The 16,316-nt window shown below is 41.7% G+C and overlaps 2 long non-coding RNA genes across 2 annotated transcripts; one reads left to right on the forward strand and one right to left on the reverse strand.

Moving 5' to 3' along the window:
• Positions 1–8,583: 8,583 nt before the first annotated feature.
• Positions 8,584–11,473, reverse strand: LOC122967274. The gene is made up of 2 exons (XR_006398573.1): positions 11,229–11,473; positions 8,584–9,322 (listed from the first exon to the last, which is right to left on the reverse strand). It is a non-coding gene; the product is annotated as an uncharacterized LOC122967274 (long non-coding RNA).
• A 205-nt stretch (positions 11,474–11,678) lies between these two features.
• Positions 11,679–12,193, forward strand: LOC122967275. Its single transcript, XR_006398574.1, has 2 exons — positions 11,679–11,894; positions 11,982–12,193. It is a non-coding gene; the product is annotated as an uncharacterized LOC122967275 (long non-coding RNA).
• The last annotated feature ends 4,123 nt before the right edge of the window (positions 12,194–16,316 follow it).

The raw sequence follows: 16,316 nt of genomic DNA on the forward strand, positions 1-16,316 counted from the left end.
AGAAGAGGGGGCAGCAGTCGGCCAGAGGTTAGAGAAACAGATAGGAAGCTGGTTGGTGCAGTATGAATTAGAGGTGAAAACAAATATGAACATATTATTTGGATATGCACAGACAATGTGCTCTGAAAGGTTACAAAACACCAGAATTCTTTCTGTAACTTAACAAAAATACGGAGGGGTACTGAGGTTTACTGTAACTTCAATATTCAGCAATGCTCATCCTCAATAACATTTCATCAGTTTTCACCTGGTTAGTTGTGCAGTGCAGAATAAAGCTGACTGATGTTTTACAGGTGTTATTTTTTCCTCATGATCAGATATTGAAGCTTGGCACTGTGCACAACTTGACAGAAGACTGGAAACTGAGCAGCTAAACTTAGGGACCATCATAAAAGTGCATGCCAATGGACAAGAGAGTGTTTTAAATTTTCTGCCCTCTTTTTTTTCATCATAGACGCTTCAGACCAACTTTACATTTATCTGGGCTTCCTATTATTATGTGCACAACCTCCAGTTTTAAAGAAATGCAATATGTCCCATTGTGACTTGCATTTTTCCTCTAACCTCCTATTAATTTCCACATGGACCATTAACAGTTACTTAGATTCAGTTTAGAGATTTCTTCTTCTTCTTCTTCTTCTTCTTTTGCTGGCAGCTTATAGATATGCACTCACCTAGCACTTTATTAGGAACACTTTACTAATAGGGTTTTTCCACTAGCCCAGGTTGGCCATGCACCGTGCTAAGCCAACCTGCAATGAAACATGTGTCCACTACAGCCACACAGCAGGGGAGTAAATGTAGTTACTTTCCACTACTGTGAATTAGAGCGGTGGAAACATACTTCTTCTCTGTCACATTTCAGAGGGAAATATTGTACTTTTGACTGCACTACATTTATCATTCATTACATATAGCTGGAGTTACTTTTCAGATTAAGATATTACATTATAATACAACATAAAACACATTGCTAAAGATTAAACTAGTGGTTCCCAATATTTTTGGCTTTAACCCCTTACCAAGCAGTTTGAGCTTTGTTTGAGGCCCAAAGAGGCCAAATTATCCAGTATTTCCAACCAAGATTAGAGAAAAAGTCCAAAAACTGAAAACAGATTTGTCTATCAAAACTTTGTATTTCTTCTTTCTTCCCCCATTAATCATCTCACAATCCAAGGGCACCACCAGGGATTTTGGGCCCCATGAAAAGATATCACATTGGGCCCCAACACCCCACCACCACAGGCCATGCCAACCCTGCGCAATTGCTGTATCCACACCTCCAGTACCCAATTGAATATCTCTACCTTTGCAGGCTTGCAACTCTCTTGTAGTCCAATACTTATTGTATGATATTTACTGAGCTGTGAAAATATAACATTGTGCAGACAAGCATGCAACATTATGCATACAGTGGAATTCATTATATGATGCAAGACTGATACCCTCTATAAGAAATGTGCTAACAGTCTAAATGTAATTTGAATGGTAACATTTTTGAATGGAAAACATTAATAAATAAAGAATAACTTAAAATAAATATATCTTAAATATACATTAACCTCTTCAATTAAAATACAATACCATTATCATCTATAAAATGATATAACAAACAAAAGAATAAAATCAGCAGCATATTTTTGAACTAAGTATACATACCAGCTAAGTATGCTACCACTTCCCATCATTGAAAAGGATTTAATCATTTTCTTTTTTGCATAATAACTAGTGCAGTGCCTGTTCAAAACATGCCTGTTCAGAATGGGCTGATTACTTATTCTTTCTGGAGAACCACATATGTATGTGTCAACTGGCAAACGTATCACTTAAAATGATAAGGAATTAATAAATCAAATGGTTTAACTCCAGATCCAAATCCAAATGTGTCAGTAGAAAGGGTTGGCTGTTGGTATATGTGTGTTTTTGAACTTTGGACAGAGCCAGGCTACCTGTTTCCCCCTGTCTTTATGCTAATCTACTGTGGGCTAACTACAAATATAAGATTGATAAGGAACTTCTCATCTCACTTTTTCACAGAAAGCAAATAAGCATATTTGCCAAAATGTTGAATTATTCCTTTAAGACTGTCAGGTTCTTTATGAATACATTGTTCAATCTTCTGAAACAACTGCCAAACCCAAGCAATCAGAAAGCAGCCAGCAGTTTTGATTAAAACCCAACCACTGGTGTTAATGTCCCTCTATTTTAAGGCCACATCCCAACTGCTAGTTGCAGAAACTGGAAATAATGAAAGGGGGAAACTAATTGTTTCAACTGTGGACCATAATCATAATGAGTTTCAGACTGGAATGAGCCCACACTGATTTGTGCTCTGCTGAAGCGACTATTCACCTAATCCTTTGTCTCTGAAGGCCTCTCTCTCTCTCTCTCTCTCTCTCTCTCTCTCACACACACACACACACACGCACACTCATACAGAAACCTTCGCCCCTCATTTAGTCTCAAAGTGGATGTTTATGGCCATCAGTTAGCTGGGTTGAGCTACTGTGTGACCTTTAAATTCTGACAGGCTGAATGACACGATAGAGAGGTCAGAGGCCTACTGACCCCCCAAGTCATGTCAGCCTTCACTGTGTATACTGGCACACAACAGGCGGCAGGACCAAGAGGTTGTTTCAGTAGGTGTCCCAAAGCCACATACATATACGTTCAAGTGACAGCACCCTCCAGTGACCACAGTTAGTATGAAGGGAGCAAATGAGGAAAGAAAGGAAATGCTGTGAGAAATGCTATATTATATATCTAAAATAAGTGATCACAGATAATGTTATAGGCACAAAGAGTTTTCATATTTAACACTCTCGCTAATGCTAAGTCATACTTTTTTTTCTTTGTTGAAATCCTTCTGCTTTTAAGCTAAATGCAAACCTTTGCTAGGAAAACTAATAAAAAATTGCTTAAAGTTATACCAGTTTGAGCAGCCTTAAAACTGGATGTTTCTAGACTTCTTTGCTGCAAAGTCATCAATAATGTCATCATACGACAGTTGACTTGATACATCACTATCATAGCCAGTCCATTGAGACATAAGTATGTTTTGATGAGCTTTAGTTTCAGAAAACTCCTCTCTGCAGGTGCCACTGTTGGGGCAGCAATTCTGAGGGCCATCCACATATTTGTGTAAGTTTCCTTTAGTTTTTTTTTCATTCAAGAGAGATAGAACTTCCATAGTGGTTACGTTGGCTTTAGGCAGATGAGGGAAATTGTGCATTTCTGATGAAAGTTCCTGATAGGTAAGGTAATACACCAATCACTCTATATCTGTACAAAGCACCTTTACTGTACTTTTGCTGCTGATGCTTTTGCACCTCATTAATTTTATTTTTGTTGTATTTGGTTGTTAATTACATTTTATACTTATATTGCTTATATTTTGTACTTATATTGTTTAGATTCTGCACTCTTTATCATTGATATTGTTATTTTTTCTGTCTTATTTATTCTTTGTTAATATGTGTGATGCAATTGCAATTTGGTTGTGCTTGCATAATGACAAAGTTCTTGAATCTCTTGAATCTATTTTTGCTTACAGTTTTTCATAGTGAAGGGGTGAATGAAGCCCCATGAAGCATGGGGCTTTCTGTCTGTGCTGAAAAAGGATTTGAAGCTTCGAGGCTTGACCGCTGATCACATTGATCTGGTGGTTTAGGGCCTACAGTACATATCAAATATATCTGTTGATACTAAATGAAGTTTATAGACTTATAAACAAAGTTCGGGAACCAAAGCCCACGCCTTGTATGCATCCCATTTCCGCACCACAGGAAATGGGATGCATACAAGGCGTGGGCTTTGGATAGCTCCTCTCCCCTTTGTCTCAGCTTGTAAGCACTCTGTGACACACTAGCATCTCAAATAAACTTTTCTTACCTACATCATGGACCTTGAATTGATCCTCAACACTTCGGACGAGGACTTGTTCGACGTCCCGGAGACATCCCCCGGCGTCCAATCTTTCTGGCAGCCTCACCTGCGCTCCTCGGTTTCCCTCATCCCGGGCCCCTCGGCCCCCATCCTCCGTCAACGACAGTCTCATTGAGCCCTCGCTTCCCAGCGGCTCCAGGGGAAGGTCCCATACTCGGCGTCCGAAGGAAGTCACTCAACTGCCTGCAGCCCGCAGCTGCCGTGCGCAGCACTCTCCTCACCATCAGCGTACCAACCGCTCCTCGGCCCCAAACATGTCCGAGTGGACTGTCATTCACTTAAAACATTTTCCTCAGTCAAAATAACATCCCCTTCCACCGCACCCACAAGGCAAGACTGTTTCAATTATACACAAACTCCCTGCAGGACAGCACTCTCTCCCGACTATCTCCCCACGATCTTCCAGGTTCCCGCCGTCACGCGTCCGTGACGTCACGGCACGTCGCTCCACTGGACGCACACCTTCCTCCTCAGCTACCTCAGCCTCTCCAGTACAGGCTGCTCCTTATCCTATGCAGGCTCTCTCTGCTCCACAGCAGCATTTCTTCCTCCAGCTTTCTCTTCAGCCGCACCCAACCATTTCCATCTCTTTCTTCTTTTCCTCCTCCCTACCTCCTCCCCAACCCCCCACCCACAACCCATCCGTTAGCATTACCTGTACTACAGCGTCTGCACCTCCTTATCCAACAGCCTTACACACGGCCGGCCTCCGCCTTTTCCTGGCTCCCGCACCTCCTCCCAGCAGCTACACCCTGGCCACCGCCCAGCCACCAGGGAACTGCTCACCTCATTCGGCCCCTTGAAACAGCCACTTCCTGCCTGCTCCAAGGACCTCACAGTCGCGGAGTTCGGTTTCAGTTTCTCGTTGTATAGAGACATAATTTGTTCAGTCTTCCCTGACCGCAGGTCCGAGCTTGATAACTACTTATCACTAATTCTCGACCTGGCCTTGCATTTCGGTGGCAATGGATTCTATTCATATCACATCTTCTTCGCCTCCCAAGCCGCTGGCCGCCTCCAACAGTTCAACCAAGGCACATACTGGGGAACACTGGACCATGAGCTCTACTGACCCACCATCCATCACCCCCAAACCTGCCATAGATCACCCGTCCATCCTTGACCCTCTCCCCAAAGGCACAGACAGGAGAAGGAGACCTGTCCTCTACCAGGGAGGACGGATGATCTGTAACAACTTCACTGACCTCAGTTGCAACTCCTCCAGCTGCAGATTCCTCCACACTTGTTCATTCTGCGGAGGAGCCCACGCCAGAGCCACATGTCCACACAACCCGACAAAACAACAGCTGTGTAAGTATCTCAAGCCACCGCCTTACAGAACCATCCAGACACCCAGTTCGTCAACTTTCTCATTCAGGGCTTCACCTATGGTTTCCACCCAGGTCTGCAGGTCATGCCAGAGTCCACTCACATATGCAACAACTTGCAGTCAGCCCTGTCCGAACCCGCCACAGTGGATAGACTACTGCAGAAAGAAGTCGATGACGCCTACATGATCGGCCCTTCCTCCAGCCTCCCTTTCCTGTCTTTCAGAGTCAGCCCAATCGGAGTAGCAACCAGGAAGCACTCTGGGAAAAAGAGGCTCATCATCGACCCCTCGTCCCCCCATGGTTCCACTGTTCCAAGCATTAACAGCCTGATTCCCAGCCCGGACTTTTCCATGCAATCTGCCACCATAGACCACGCCATTTCCCTCGTCCGCCCTGCGGGCCAAAGAGCATCATTGTCCAAGGCGGACATCACAAGCGCTTTCAAAGTCCTCCTCATCCACCCCGACTACTGGCACCTCTTCGGAGTCTCCTTCTTGTCACACCTTCTCTCCATAGCCACCGCCATCCCATCCATCCATGACCACGTCACGCTAGACAGCGCGTGCAAGATGGAACTGAAAATGTGGCACCAGTTCCTCTCCTCTTGGAACGGCATCTCCTTCTTTTACGACAACCATGTCACAGACGCCAATGACATCCAGCTATACACTGACACTGCCCCTTCAGACGGCTTTGGCGGTTACTACAGCGGCAGATGGTTCTTAGCCGAATGGCCACCTGACTTCTCTTCCCTAGCCCCTTCCTCCGCCATTTTGGAAATGTACCTGATAATCATCGATGCCATTCTTTAGGGACATGAATGGTCCAAAAAGACCATCGCCATCCACTCCGAAAACAGTGCCATCATTGACATCCTCAATAAAGGCCGGTCTGTCTCCCCACATAGACAAAGCCCTGGAGTCCATGTTTTTACTAGCCTTTTTTGGCCTCCTACACTGCTCAGAATTCACCGCTCCATCCTACTCCTTCGATCCATCACGACATGCCACATTGTCCAACATCTCTTTCCACACTTCAGACACACTCATGTACCACCTCAAACGCGGCAAGACCTACCAGTTGGGTCAACCTCAACCCATCTACCTTTTCCACCTAGATTCATACATAAGTCCTTACAAACAAACCCATGAGTACATCAATACAAGACTAGCCAGCCAAGCTTCCCCTCAAGACCCTCTCTTCATCACGGAAACGGGAAAGGTAGCAACACGTTTTTGGTTCCATCACCACATGTGCTCAGTACTCGCCAGATCCGGCATACCCCCTGACCAGTTCTCAGGACACTCATTCCGAATTGGAGCCGCTTCCACCGCCTCGACACAAGGTTTTCCTGACAACATCATCAAAATTCTCAGCCGCTGGTCTTCTCCCGCCTATCATACTTACATTCATCATGACCTGGATAACATTAAGAAATCTCATTCTCGCCTCTCTGCTTGAAGTCTCTCTGGGGGCTTTGTACGGACGCCAGACCATCGAGACAGCACCCCCACCCTGAGTCTCGACCCCCCTTGTTCCCACTTACCTCCCTGTTGTCGACGCCTCTCCTCCTTACATCTATCACTCTCCTATCATCCTCACACCCCCGACTCTCTCCCTTCCCCCATCTATCCTTCCCTCTCCCATCATCCTTCTAACTATCCTTCCTCCTTTTCACCCTGCTCTTCCACCACCCACCCAATAAACCATTAAATCCATATTCTAGAAGGAGTGGTCTTGAAGTGAAATGTTATTTGGTCTGGTATAGACTAGGGCTGCAACTAACAATTATTTTCATTATCGATTAATCTGTTAATCTACACAACTTCACAGCTGAGTAGCTTTGCAAGCTCCATTTATAATACCTAGAGCTTTCTAACTGGAAGGAAAGAAGTACTGAGTGCTGAACAGGGGGGTCTATGTGTAGCAGGCAGAGTTTAATATGAATAAAAACATACAGAAAAGTGACTTTTGTTTATATATTATATTATTAAGGCTAATTAAAAACATTTATTGTGAAAATAGAATTGGACGATTTTTTAAGTCATCCAGTCTCAAACATTTGAGGTGGCACATGCTTCAAGTTGAATGGGCACAACACGTCTGAGGTGTAAGAAAATAATGGTACACTCCATCTGGCAATCCTTAACAATGGCAAGTTCATGACTTACCAGCTGAGATCCTTGAGACTGTCTTATTGTCTATGGTTAATCTGCATCTGGATCGTCAAAATACACATAGTGATAGACGTACATGGGAAACATGTGCCAGGCATTCTTCAATCAAGTAAATGTAAGACCCGCCTTCTTGAAGGTCAGCAACCAATCAAAATGTCAGATGATAACCCCAGCTCTTTCCCTAACATTTAGTTTCCATGTGCAGAAAAGAATCAAGTTTTTTGATATACTGCTAACAAACAGATAAACATAAGCTACTCAGAGAGAAGGAAACTAATCAACAGTTGCATATTGCAAAATGCTAATTTTATGCTACAAATGAATCAAATTACTTTTTGTGTTCTGGGCAACTTATTATTCTAAATAAAAAATAAAAAAAATTTGAAGTTCTGGTCACACAGAAAACTTACCGATGGATATGTTGTTTCAGAAATACAAAGTAACCTAAATAAAAGTAATGAATACGAGTGAAGAGATGATTGTAATAAATAAAAAATATATTTAATATATTTTCTGGAATGTTATGTGCAAGCCCATAATTTCTCTTTTCAAATGACTAAATGGATGTTGTCAGTTTGAAAGCAGAGTCACCTCACAGTTTTGTCCTGTTTATGTGTGACTGCTTGATTCCAGTGCTGACTGTGTTCCTGGAGGCACTGTGAGGCATCTGTTCACTAATTGATATGGAAATGTAATAAATTATTCTTGTTGAGTAAAGTCTTGTGTGTTCAGAGAAGTCTGTTGTAAACAAAAGTAAGTGCCATGCCAACTCATAAGTGTAGTTAGTTATAGTAGTCTAATATCAGCTACAGTGAAGTGCCTTCACACACTTCACACACCACTGATCACAGGCTCTGCTAAGAAGAGGATAAAAATATTGTATAATAGTGCTGGCCACTACAAGTCTCTGTGGTGATTCCTGCATATCAACTGTGTATCTCTAAATGATTTATGGTATGCTTACAGTATGACCTACAAATTACATCCATACAAACTTTTTCTGTGTTTTAGGGAAAACATGATATTGGATTATATTTTTCTTGGTTTCTTGGTGTATCAGGTAGAATGTTCATATTCACCTGTCATAACCCAGCCCATAGGCCATGACAAAAACGGGAAAAGATACCAAATGCCATTAAGTACAAGTTATTTATTGCAGCCAAGTAAATAAACCACAAAGTAACTTCAGGTAGGAAGTGTGTTAGTCAGTGGCATCAGTAATGTTCATGTGGATGTGTGTGGATGGTTAAGAGTAAGGTGTTGTGGAATCAAAGTAAAACAAAAGGCCAAATAAAACAAAAATATGCTGGTGGGGAAGATGGGAATAATATTAAATGTTATTTTCTTTGCCGATTTTGGTTGGAGAGTGTTTAGTTGAAATAAATTATTTTATATTATTTATAAGCATTAATCCATTGTTACAGTAAGTATTTAGATTGATCCTCTTGATAAAATCACAAAAGCAGCAGCAGATTGATGTTGCGCCAGAAACAGACATGCTGTATAGCTCATCAGTTTGTCTTTCACACACAAAATCTCAAATTTAGCTGAATGAAACCTCAAAAAATGGTTCTTCTTCGCTTCATTCTGGAGTTGGAGCTTGATCAGATCACAACACTGTTGGTTTATTGATAGAAATAGAGCAGAGAAACTGAAGTCATGAACCCGTCCGTGTCCTCCAGCCTCCTCTCCCTCTTCCTCTGTGTCCTCCTGGCAGGAGCAGCTGCTCTCCCTGGTGGTACTCTCAGGGATTGTGTGAGTGAGACAGTGGGGAGGGCCCAAGCTGCCATGACCTTTGTGTTCCTGCAGGGGGTGGCAGCTGCAAATGTTACTGAGGGGCCTGCAGGTTGTCCAGAGATGCCACATCATCTTCAGCCAGGCAGTGAGTGACAGAGAGAGAGAGAGAGAGAGAGACTGTGTGAATGAAGGAGACTAAAGTTATTCTCTTTATATTCATGTGAAAATATTTAGAAACTCTAATAATCTGGATCAAGAGGTCCAATGAAACAGGCAAGCTCATAACCACAATAGAAGACAATCAATCAATCAACATTCATACCGTTGATAAGTCCAGTCAACTAGAGTCAACAAGAAAATAACAAAGTTCTCTCTTGGGGGTTTCTCCCAGAAAATGACTTAGCAGAGGAGATAAGTTCTTTAGCTTTAAACTAAACATTTTTGTCTGTATTAGGGATGTGCAGAGAGCCCAGTATTTGTATGTGTTTTCAATCTTATAATCATTCATACAGTTTAAAAGGAGAAAATTACTCCCTGCTGTTTTGTGCCACTGTGTGCATCACATTGAACAAGGAAAACAGAAGAAAAACTAGAGAGTGGTCTGAAGACATTAGAAAAGAGATTAGCCAAGCATGGTCAACGTAAAGGTTACAAGACCATCTCCAAAGGGCTTGATGTTCCTGTGACCACTGTTGCCAATATTATCAAGAAGTTTAAGGCCCATGGAACTGTAGCCAATATCTCTGGACATGGCTGCAAGAGAAAAATTGGCCTGAGATTGAACAGAAAGATTGCTCGAATGGCCAAGAAAGAACCGCGTAAAACTTCAGATCCAAGCTGATGTTGAATAAAAATGGGCTCCATGATAGAAGACCCAGGAAGACCCCAATTCTAAGAGAGAGACACAGTCCGTCTGGGAGAATGTGCTTCGGACAGATGAAACAAAAATTAGAGCCTTTTGGTAAATCACACTAACCCTATGTTTACAGAAGAAAAAATGAAGCCTTCAAAGAAAAGAACATCATGCCCACTGTGAAACATGGAGGAGGCTCAGTGATGTTTTGGGGTTGCTTTGCTGCCTCAGGCACTGGGTGCCACTGTGCAGGGCACAATGAAATCAGAAGACTATCAAGGCATTTTGGAGTAAAACATACAGCCCAGTGTCAGAAAGCGGTGTCTTACTCGTGGGACACACTGGATGTGTGAGCAACGCGTGTGTCGCAGAACCTCTTGCTTTTCATTTCGGTGCCCATGTTAACAGGTTAGAGTGGCCACACTGCACGACACGCATGTCTCACGCGAGACGCAGCAGTTCAGCGTCGCACACGCGCTGCTCACGCATCCAGTGTGTCCCAGGCATCAGTCACAGGTGATGGGTCTTCCAGTGGGATAATGACCCGAAACATACATCAAAAAGCACCCAAGAGTGAATGAGAAGAAAACACTGGAGCATTCTGAAGTGTCCTGCTATGAGTCCTGATCTGAATCCCATTGAACATCTGTGGAAAGAGCTGAAACTTACAGTTAGGAGACGGCGGCCATCAAACCTGAGAGAACTGGAGCAGTTTGCTCAAGAAGAGTTGGCCGAACTACAAGTGGAGAAGTATAGAAACCTTATTTAAAGTTATAGAAAGCGCTTGACTGCAAAGGCTGTGCTACAAAATATTAAGTTAAGGGTATGAATATTTTTGGCCATTGTCATTTGTTTTATTGTATTAAATAATACGTTAAGTTGTAAATCAAAAGCAAAGTTTCAGTTTTATTCAATGTGAAATAAAGAATGATAGATACCATATACTTCTGTCAGTTTCCACTTAATACAGGGAATTTGTTTTTTTAAAAGGTGGAAGGGTACCAATATTTTCAGCCACCTCTGTATGTGTTTGTGTATTTGTGTTACAGTATATGTACAGTACAGTCTTTGTATAAAGCATATTTACTGTATACTGTAAAATGCAAGTAGGAGAAATATTGTAATATGAAGCATTACAATAAGTATACAGTATTACAGTACAGTGCACATTGTTGGATTACATACCTGTTCTGTCTACGAAACATTTGAATGATTGAGGACACAGTTGTTCTCCCAACATATGGCTGCATCCTTCAACTAGCCTCGGCCATTGTAAGGCCATTGTAAGGCCATGATTCCTTCAGTTCTTCCCGGCTGTTGACACTGTCTATTTCTTTTCTGTTCTTCCACTGTCAGAAATTGTAACACTGTGTTGTTCTTTGTCTATATATACTTGCCAAGTGAAGGTTTGTGAGATGCACCTCTGACCTATTTTAGAGAACTGGCTGATCATTGGTTGATCTAACACTTCACACATTCCCTTTCATTAGTGAAAGTCAAGATTCACCTGAGAGCAATTCATTATTTCAGGACACATTTACAAAAAAGTCTAATAGAAATGTATAGAAAATATGCTTCATAGATTATGACAAGTGGTTCAACCATTTTGCATGTAATGACTTATTGTCTCGGTTAAGGCCATGCCTCTAATTTTGCTTATGTTTCTTTGTGTTCCCCCTCCCTTGTGTTCCACTATTTATCTTTGTGTGGCGTAGGCATGGCACTCCTTCTTGGACTCTCCTGGTTCCTGGCTGATTGCTCACACCTGTCTTCCATCAAGCTCATCATACTGCAGCAGATCTACTCCGGCTTGTCACCCACTCTTTGCCAGATTGTTTTTCTGCCTCAGTGGTAGCTTATACTTCAGGCCTCTCACTTGTTTTATAGTGATATTTCCAAGTTTTGAATGATCTCTAATGATGCTGTTTCTTTCTCCAGTGCCTCTGGACCAAAACTCGCTTGCCTGCCTGCCTGCTTGCCCGCTCTCCCACTCTCCAACCCACTACCAACTGCTCCCCTTTGCCAGCCCTCACCATACTCCCTCTCTTATATCTGCCCTCCAGTCCTCTGCCTCAGCCTGCTTTATCCCTGGTCCATCCACCTCCATCCCCTGCGTCCCTGGCAATAAATCCTTTTTTCATTCATCTCAATCTGTGTTGCACTTGGGTCCACATTACAAATCATAACACTTATGCAATGAACTAATGCCTAGATGTTTTGGGGGTAAGACTATTCAACAGAGAACCAGTATAATACATTTTGATCAACATGACATAAGCAATTGATAATGTAGCAAACAGCAGACAATTGTAAATAATCATTTGCATGAATGTGCCAAAGCATTTACAATTTGTTCAAAAGAATGATAAATTCCTTTTATGATGTGCACATGTGACTAGATGATGTGGATGCTGAACAAGTAGTTTTGAGAATTTCACTTCTGATCTGAGAAATGTGCACAAGACGACTGAGAGAAACTGTTATAAAAAAAAAAAGTATCGATAGTTTGCACCAGTATATCGATAACATATCGCAAGTGGAAATATTGCGTTGTGTTGCAGTATCATTTTTTTGTCTCACCCCTTATACAGACAGGCATTAGAAATATTTTTTTCCAAAGCAAGGAAGATTAAATCTTCCAGCAGGGAATGCCAATTGTGCAAATAGGCACATGACAAAAGGCCAAGGACAACAACTCTGGACCAAAAGCAGAGTTAACGTGGTTTGATCTCTTGACTATATTTTGAAAATGTGGGATGTACTTTATTATGTAAATATTTATTTTTAAATAGTATTTTGACATGTTCATCAAAAAGCAGAGTCAAAGTTTGTTTTGTTCTTTTTTGAAAATGGAAAATGTATTTTAATATGTAATTATTTATTTTTTAATAATTATTTATGTTGACACATAGATAGTTATTTTGAGTAATTATTTGTTTGCAGTAAAGTTATTCGTAAACCTTTGTTTGACTAGTTTATTAATAAACCCACCTGTCACATGCTGCCCTGCCACACACTGTGCCACATACGTAAATTTTCAACCTGTGGGAAACACTGCTTCTGGTGTTCAAGGTTTCCCCGTGTTGTCCATTGGACCTGTTTTGCCTTTAAGACTACCTTTGGACATCATTCTGCCTCCTCCTGCTCTCTTTTACTAACAGCCCTCTCTTCTGGCCAAGTGTTGCTCTGTGTCATATGGGTCTACTTGTGCCTAGCCCAAAGCCACCTCTTTCATGCTACACTTGGCCCGCAATATCTCCATGCCTGAGAACAGATTTTGCCTGCTGCACCGCCTTAGATAGGTTCCATTTTCTGCCACTGGGTACTGCTGCCCCTACGGTGGCATCCTGAGTTTTTGCCAGGGTCATGTCCAGCCTTACCTACAACCCGTTCCTATACAAGCCGATATTGCTGAAGCATTGTGGGACTCAAAGCCATTTCTTGATGTATGTACTGACTTTTCTCTCTACCTTCTCAACTTTGGTAATGGGAACCTCATAAACCGTTAGAGGCCACATCAGATGTGGGAGCAATCCAAACTTCAGGCACCTAAGTTTCAACTTACCTGAAAATAGGGTCTTGTCTATGTTAGCAAGGCCTTTGATGGTTTCTTCCCTCAGTTGCTTACTCTGGTCTGAGACCTTAAGGCTTCATTGTACCACCGCCCTAGCTCTTGACTGGCATCTGTGATACTGTTGGTATGGGTGTTCCATCAATGTGGAATCACTGGTCTTTGAGCTTCCCTTTGATAATGGAGATGGTCCTGGACTTGCTGGGCTTAAACTTCATCCATGCCCATGGTATGTTGGAGTTAAGTTTTCCCAGGAGTCGTTTTGTACATGCAATGGTTGTGGTCAGAGTGGTCAAGTCATCTATACAGGCACGGCTGGGATATAGTTGTAGTCTGCAGGCGTCCTCCTCCTACCACCCATTTGGATCTTCTAACGATCAGTTCCATGGCCATGGTAAAGGCTAGTGGGGAGATAGTGCATCCTGCCATTATTCCTATTTCCTGGGATTGCCAAGATGTGGTGTACTCTGATGTGAGGCAAAACTACAGATCATGAAAATAGTTTCTGGCCAGTTTTGTGATGGTCACTGGATCACAGAAGAACTCAAAGGCTGTCCAGAGGATAGTATTTGGGATATATCCAAAAGCATCGGCCGGATCAAAGAGTGCAACGTGAAAATCTTTTCCTTCCTTTTTTGCAGCCTGAATTTGATGCAACATCATGGTTGAATGTTCTAAGCATCCTGAGAAACCTGATATACCAGCTTTCTGTACCAAGGTGTGAGTGAAGTTGTTGTCTTTCAGATGCGTTGCCATCCTTGCAACTATACTATCTAAAGAAAATTTCAACATTCATAAGGTTTATTTGCCAGAATTGATTGATATTAGAGGCATTCCACGCACCCACCTTAAGACTCGTGGTGATCGAGCTTTTAAGACCGTGGCACCTAGGCTTTGGAATGCCCTGCCTGCACCCTTAAGGTCTGCTGATTCTCCTTATTCATTTAAAAAACAGCTTAAAACACACCTATTTAAACAGGCATTTGAGTATTTCCTGTAAGTAGTAGGGATGTGCAGAGGGCCTATATTTGTATTTGTATCTGTATTTGTTGAGGCAGCAAAACTATTTGTATTTGTATTTGTATTCGAATAAAAGTGGAAAGAGGTTTAAAAATCCTGTTTTTGTTTTTATTACGCTTTTAATTTTAGAAAATTAAAGTGTTACAATAAGTGGTCATGAAGTATTCCTTTGGTAGCACGTCATTTGTATTAGTAGTTCAGCTTTATCTCTGGGGAACACCCCCAACTCCAGGAGTGATGTCCAAATTAGGAAGTGTAAGTCATATAGCAGGTGGATGTGACTCCCCTCGTTGAGACCTGCTGATAGACGTAACAGTGGAGCAGAGGAGAGAGACTGAGATAGTGATGTAACTGACCTGTGCGCTGGTATTTAACATGTTTTTTTTCTTCCCAAAAACAAGTACATTTTTAAAATATTTGTATTCGTAAAAAACCCACTATTTGTGCTTTGCCGAATAAGGTATTTGTTTTTGGGCACACCCCTAGTAAGTAGTTGACATTTTATATGTTTTATTGTGTATTATCTGTGCACACTTTTTATATTTTTTTACTGTGTATTTTTATTACAGATTGTTTATTTCTCTGTATTTCTTTGTGGCATCATGCTCATGTAAAGCACTTTGTGACGATTGTCTGCGAAAAGCGCCATATAAAAAAGAAAAAAAAGAAAGATTCCTCTCTTTTGAAATTAATACTCCCCCTGCTCTTTGCCATGCTTTTGGGATGTTTTTCTTCTTCCACACCACCTTCATTAGCCTCCAGAGAAACCTCAGGACATCTGGGGTGTTCTTATATAACTGGTATAGAACTCCATTTGGTCCTGGAGCTGCCGCTGTCCTGACCATTGACCATTGCATTCATCCTGGGCCGGTTTGATGGTGTTATTTGAAAGAATATTTTCTGTCTTGCAATTAGAAGGGCTTGATTGTCCAACATAATTGACAATAAATACAAGAAAGTCCTGCTGTGCTGCAAATTTCCACAAGATGGACCAAAATACATTTCATGAACATTAAATCATGTACAACGGAGTCAAATTAAGTTATACAGTGTTACAAGTGGTCGGTTAATTAATCAAACACAATTGTAGCACATTTTCTATATTTATCAATGTCAATGGCATCACTTCCTCCGTCACTGTGATTAGAGAAAGAGAAATAATAGCCTATAAGACTATTACATGCTTATTATCGCTCAAATGAATAGACCTAGGCCAGATGTGATCTCGCCCTTCACACTTCACGTGTGAAGTTTGCATTTGTAATGTATTTGTTATGTTGTTCTTATTTTGTTGTTTCCTGTGACTACAGACGTTTATTTTGAAAAAACACTGTATGCATGTAATGAGCAGAAACTGACAGTAAAAAAGGATTAAACAGAGCATAAACGGTAACAGAGTGGGGGGAGAGAAAAAAGTGAGGATGAACAGGGAGAGTAAGCTATAACGGTAGCTTAGTTCCATATGAGAGTGGCAACAAGGTCTTATGTTGGTCTATGAACTGCAAGGAAACAGAATAAACGGTGTTAGACCATCAGTCCAGGCTTACATTTTTCGAAAATGAAGGGGCTCACTTTGTGCATGTAGTTTGATGACTATGGATGAGTTGAGAATTCAGCACACACTAGATCATTCCACATTATGCACAGTGATATTATGCAGCCACATCAGAATGATGAAGTTC

This window comes from Thunnus albacares, chromosome 17 (genome assembly GCF_914725855.1).
Source record: "Thunnus albacares chromosome 17, fThuAlb1.1, whole genome shotgun sequence".
NCBI lineage: Eukaryota > Metazoa > Chordata > Actinopteri > Scombriformes > Scombridae > Thunnus > Thunnus albacares.